The following is a 6000-nucleotide window of genomic DNA, read 5'->3' as shown; positions in this document are numbered from 1 at the left end:
GAACTGGGGAGGAGGGTAGAGAAAACAGTGCAACAATGAATGAATGAGAACCCCCCCCAAAAAAAAGTTTTGAAAGATACCGTTTTTCCCATCCTGTGTCTGCCTCCAAGAACTTCATAGTTGAAAACAATGGTTTTGCGGTGAGTTCTGTAAACTTCAAGAAGCACTGAAGACCATTTCAGAAAATCCTTGCCCAAGCTGTGGTTGCATAGGTCACTTGAGTGGTAACCTTAAAAATGTAACCATCTGTCCACTAACCAACCCTGGAGAAGCCCCAGCTGTACTTCCTCCGTCTCTGCCCCCACCAGCCAGCTATCTTCCTCCCCTCCACCTCCTCTTCCTCCCCCTCCTCTGCCACTACCTCCTCCTCCACCACCGAAGGCACCTTTGCTGCTCAGAAAAACTAAATGCACTCAATCACTTCAGGCTGGACCATTAAAAAGAGAAGGGCCCACGCAGACAACAGTTAAAGAGCTACTGACCATAAAATTAGAGAAAACACAAAATGTTCACGAAAGGAAAAAGCTTATATCATCACAGAAGGCACTGAGTCCCCTAGTTACTACCTTCTCTGACCTGCAGCATGTTACCGTGAAACCGAACTCCAATGTGTTATCAACTCAAGTTACAAATGTTTTAATAACTGCTGGAAAAAGCCAGGTAGATCTAAGGAAAATACTTAGAAAGATCATTGTAGAGAGAAGCCCAGGTGGAAACCCACTTACCAATAAAGAAAACATGGAAACAACATCCGGACTAACCCCAGTAATGACCTGGGCTTTGAGGAGAAAGTTTCAGCTGGCTCACCCCAGAAGCCCAATCCAAACTCTGCCCTCTTCTACAAGCAGCTTTGACAAACAAAACTTATGTCAACTCTGCCTGACTCCATGGGAAAAATCCATGAAATAAATAGATAAACCATTTAAATTTTTTTTAAGATGCAGTAATGTAAATATAAATTATTGCACTAATATGTTGTTGTTGTTATGTGCCAAGTCGCTTGCGACCCATAGCGACCCTATGTACAACAGCCCTAAACTCCGCTCTGTCCTGTGCCAATCGCACTGTCTGACACTCCCATCCCGATTACCCCAGTCACTGAATCAATTCACCTCACAGAGGGTCTTCCCCTCCTGTGCTGTCCCTCCACCCTCCCAAGCATGATGTCTTTCTCTAAGGATCGGTCTCTCCTTACAACATGTCCAAAGTATGTTAGACTGAGCCTCAGGAACCTTGCCTCCAAGGAGCCACCCTGTTTAACCTTTTCCAGGATGAATCTGTTTGTTTTCCTAGCAGTCCATGGTATTCTCAATACTCTTCTCCAGCACCACAGCTCAAAGGCGTCAATTCTCCTTCTATCCTCCTTGGTCATTGTCCAACTCTCTGATGCATAACAAGTGATTGCAAAGACCATGGCCTGTATCAGACGCACCTTAGTCTCCAGAGAGACACCATTGCTCTTCATTACTTTGGAGAGGTCCCTAACAGCAGACTTTCCCATGGCAATACACCTTTTAATTTCCAGGCTACTGATGCCAAGAGTGTCGACCTTGAAGCCAAGCAAACTAAAGCTATGAACAATCTCAATCTCTTCATCATCCATTCTGACGCTTCCAATTGGCCCAGTGGTGAGAATCTTTGTCTTCTTGACATTGAGCCTCAATCCATATTGGAGGCTGCAGTCTTTGACCCTCAGCAGCAACCACGATAGGTCCTCCTCAGTTTCAGCAAGCAGGGTTGTGTCATCTGCATAACGCAGATTGTTGATAGATCTTCCATCAATCTTGACCCCACATTTCTCCTCATAGAGCCCATCCTCCCGGATAATCTGTTCTGCATACAGATTGAAAAGGTATGGAGATAGGACGTATCCCTGGCACACAGCCTTCCCAATTTTGAACCATGCAGTGCTCCCTTGCTCTGACTACCTCCTGATCCAAGTATAGGTTTCACATTAGCACGATCAAGTGTTCTGGGATTCCCATTCTTCTCAGAGTCAGCACACTTTGTTATGACCCACACAGTCAAATGCCTTTGCATAAGCAATGAAACACAGACATACATTCCTCTGGTATTCCCTGCTTTCAGCTAAGATCCATCTAACATCAGCTACAATGTCCTAGTACCATGATCCCTTCTAAACCCAGCCTCGACTTCTGGCAGTTCTCTGCTGATGTGCTGTTCCAGTCGTTTTTGGATAATCTGCAGTAGAATCTTGCTTGCATGTGAAATCAATGATTGTTCTGTAGTTTCCACACTCTGTTTGGTCACCCTTCTTTGGAATGAGTACAAATATAGATCTCTTCCAGTCAGTTGGCCAAGTGGTTGTTCTCCAGATTTCTTGGCACAACTTGGTGAGTACATCCAGGGCAGCATTTGTTAGCTGAAATATGTCAATTGGTATACCGTCTATTCCTGGGGTCTTATTTTTTGCCACTTTCTTCAAAGCAGCCTGAACTTCTTCTTTCATCACCACAGGCTCTTGCTCATATGTTGTTCCATGAATTTCACTAATATAGTATACTAATATATAAGTCCATGTGAAGAATTAAGTTTGTAGACCCTACACGTACTATGTTAAAAAAATAGGTACTTCAATATTTTCTAGTTTCTGTGATATATAAAATAACCATACAGAAAAAAGAAATGGAACCTCCAAAGTGATATTAACCCTGGAACTATCTAATGTAGGCTGGAGAGATAACTAGCTTGTACTTTATAAGTACAATATGACATTAGGAAAGTAACCCTGTTCCTGTTTATCTTAGGATTATCAATGGTAAAAAGTAATCGCTTCACCAAAGTCCTTCACTTTAAGAAACTCTTCACAGGTAATTGAAAAGAAATATATTTTAGCTTAGAAGGCTTATCCATTTATTAAGGGCAATACTAGTCACTTGATCAATTATAAAGACTTTCTGGATATTATTTCTTATATTTAATTAAAAAGTTAGACCAGTTCATGTCCACATTCTGTTTTCCAAATAGAATTTGAAGTAAAGAAAGAATCGGCACACTTTCTCATGGCTATTGAGTTGGAAGTGCCTAATAGCTGACCCTCCAGCATGTTTCTGAGGATATAAATAGCATGGTAGGAGATTGCCCCTCCTCCCCTGGAGCCACTGGTAGAGTAAATCAGAGGAATGTGACTCGCTATGGACTATCTTCACCAGAACTCTCTAAAAGGTCCAAAATGACTTAAAAACGAGACTGTATGCCTTCTAGTACTTTAAGTAGTTAACTGGCTCACTGAGGTCTAAAGCATTTCTTATTTTTGTCTACGGTTGCGATTCAAGCATAAGGTAACTAGAGATTACATGAGAGTTCAAAATAAACCAAAACAACTGTGAGATATCATCTCACCCCAGTCAGAATAGCAAAATTTAACAGAACAGCAAGCAACAAATGCTGGCGAGGTTGTGGGGAAACTGGTTGGTGAAAGTGTAAAATGGTGCAACCACGATGGAAGGTTGTATGGCGCTTTCTCAAAAAGCTGCAAATAGAAATACCATTTGACCCAGCAATTCCCCTACTGGGAATATACCCAAAGAAAACATAACCACCACCCAAGCAGATATATGCACACCCATGTTTATTTCTACTTTGTTCACAATAGCAAAGAGTTGAAAACAACCTAAGTGCCCATTAACAAACAAATGGATAGAGAAGCTCTGGTATATTCACACAATAGAATACTATGCTGCATTGAAAACAAGGAAGACATGTAATATACAAAATGGGTGGACCTTGAGGACATTATGCTGAGTGAAATATCTCAGTCATAAAAGGACAAATACTATTTTACTGTTGCAAAATTGGACTGACATTGGGGCTGGAGGGAAACTGAAAGGTGGGATGAATTATGTATACTGCATTGAAAAAGATAAGGGAGTAAATTGTTTAAAGGGGATATATAAGGTATTATTGTCATGACAGGATCCAAGAATGAAGGCTGCATAGTGGAGTGGACTTGGGGGGTGGGGATTGTATAACAATGAAAGAATTTTTTTTTTACTTTTCAAAGAGAAGAGCGAACTGGGAGTGGGGGGAAGGGGTGGGCAGGGAGAAAAGTGCAATAATGAATGAATGGAAATGCAAAGTCTCTATAAACTTTCATTAAAATTAATAATGATAATAATAATAATAATAATAATAATAATAATAATGTGTTGAGTGAATGAGTTAGATGCAAAAGACCCCAGAGAGTATCATTTTATTTACATGAAGTTCAAGAACAAAGTTAATCTTGCTTCTTACAGAAGGTGAAATTAGTTGGGCAAAACTGGAAGAAACACAGATAACATTCTAGAATACTGGAAATATTCCATCAATTAGAGTGGTCCAAAATCAAGAAAGGAGTGTCTCAAGAATGCATCCTGACTCCATACCTGTTCAATCTATAAGCAGAACAAATAATTTAGGAAGCAGGGCTTTATGAGGAGGAATGTGGCATCAGGATTGGAAAAAGACTCATCTACAATCTATGTTATGCAAGTGACACAACTTTATTTGTTGAAACTGAAGAAGATCTGAAGCACTTGCTGCAGAAAGTCAAGATTTGAATTTTCAATATGGATTGAAGCTCAACATCAAGAAGACAAAGATTCTAACCACTGGGCCAATTGGCAGAACCATGATACATGGAGAAGAGATTGAAGTTGTTAACAATTACAGCTTGCTCGGATCCACAAATAACACTCTTAACACCAGCAGTCAGGAAATCAAAAGATGAATTGCATTGGGAAAATCTGCTACCATGGACCAGAGTGCTGCAAAGCAATGATGTTAAGGTGCTCTTAATCCAGCCCATGTTGTTGTTGTTGATTGCCATCGAGTCATGGTTGATTCATAGTGACTCTATGAACAAAAGACCTAATGCCTTTCTATACTATTGTTGTTTCTCCAAGTTCATAGAGTTTCCAGAGACATGTGGTTTAGGAAGTGGATGCCACTCCTGCTTCCAAACCTGTTTTACAAGTTGAGCTCCACCAAACAATTCCCACAATAAGAAACCATTATAGTAATTAATAACCCCATGGCACAAGGTTCAGCATCACAGCAAACCCAGGTTACTTCATACTGCACATTGACAAAGAGTGAGTGCAAAGTGGAAGAATATTCCTCCAGATATAATAGTACTAGTCTCATTTAGCAGTGGTTAAGTGTTGTTGAGTCAAATATGATTCAGAGTAAGTTTTGCACAAAAGACCTGAACTCTGTTCTATATTTAACATCATTTCTGTACATTTATAAGACAGTTTGTGGAGTTTCCAGCCCATAGTCTTCACAATTACTTGTTATGTGTCAGAGAGTTGGACAATGAATAACTAAGGAAGACAGAAGAAGAATCAATGCCTTTGAGTGGTAGTGCTGGAGAAGTCTCGAACACACCATGAACTGCCAAGCAAATAGGTCTGTTTTGGAGAGGGTGAAACGAAGTTTCCCCTTGGAAGCTAGCATTTTGAAGCTCTGTCTCACATACTTTGGGCACGTGGTCAGGAGAGACTGGTTCTTGGAGAAGGACATCATGCTTGGAAGGGTGGAGGGACAGCACAAGAGAGGAAGTCGTCAGATGAGATGGATTGTTAGAGTAATTGGGACAAAGGTTGTGTCAAAATTAGTAAGACTCACTCCGGACAGGGCAGAATTCAGAGCTGTTGTACATAGAGTTGCTATTGGTTGCAGGCAACTTGACAGCTCATAACAACAACAATCCGACTTGAGATCTTACTCAACTCAATGACACCTAACAACAACAATATACCTTTTCAATCTATATGCAGACTAGGTCATCTGAGAGTCTGAGCTCTATAAGGAGGAATGTGGTATCAGGATTGGAGGAAGACTCATCAACAATCTCCATTATGCAGATGACACAATTTTGCTTGCTGAAAGTGAGTAGGACCTGAGTCATTTGCTGCAGAAGGTCAAGGACTTTAGCCTTCAATATGAATTGAAGCTCAACATCAAGAAAACAAAGATTTTCATCATTGGGCCGGT

General features: G+C 40.7%; 1 pseudogene; it reads left to right on the top strand.

Annotated features, from left to right (window-relative positions):
• LOC102855660 overlaps nt 1-909 on the top strand; it is a 1700-nt pseudogene extending 791 nt beyond the window's left edge.
• Nucleotides 910-6000: the final 5091 nt, after the last annotated feature.

The sequence above is a fragment of the Elephantulus edwardii genome, unplaced genomic scaffold, assembly GCF_000299155.1.
Source record: "Elephantulus edwardii isolate Elephantulus edwardi_28Jun2011 unplaced genomic scaffold, EleEdw1.0 scaffold00122, whole genome shotgun sequence".
Taxonomy (NCBI): domain Eukaryota; kingdom Metazoa; phylum Chordata; class Mammalia; order Macroscelidea; family Macroscelididae; genus Elephantulus; species Elephantulus edwardii.
The sequence above is the reverse complement of the archived record's forward strand: the minus strand, read 5'-3'. Positions and strand labels throughout refer to the sequence as shown.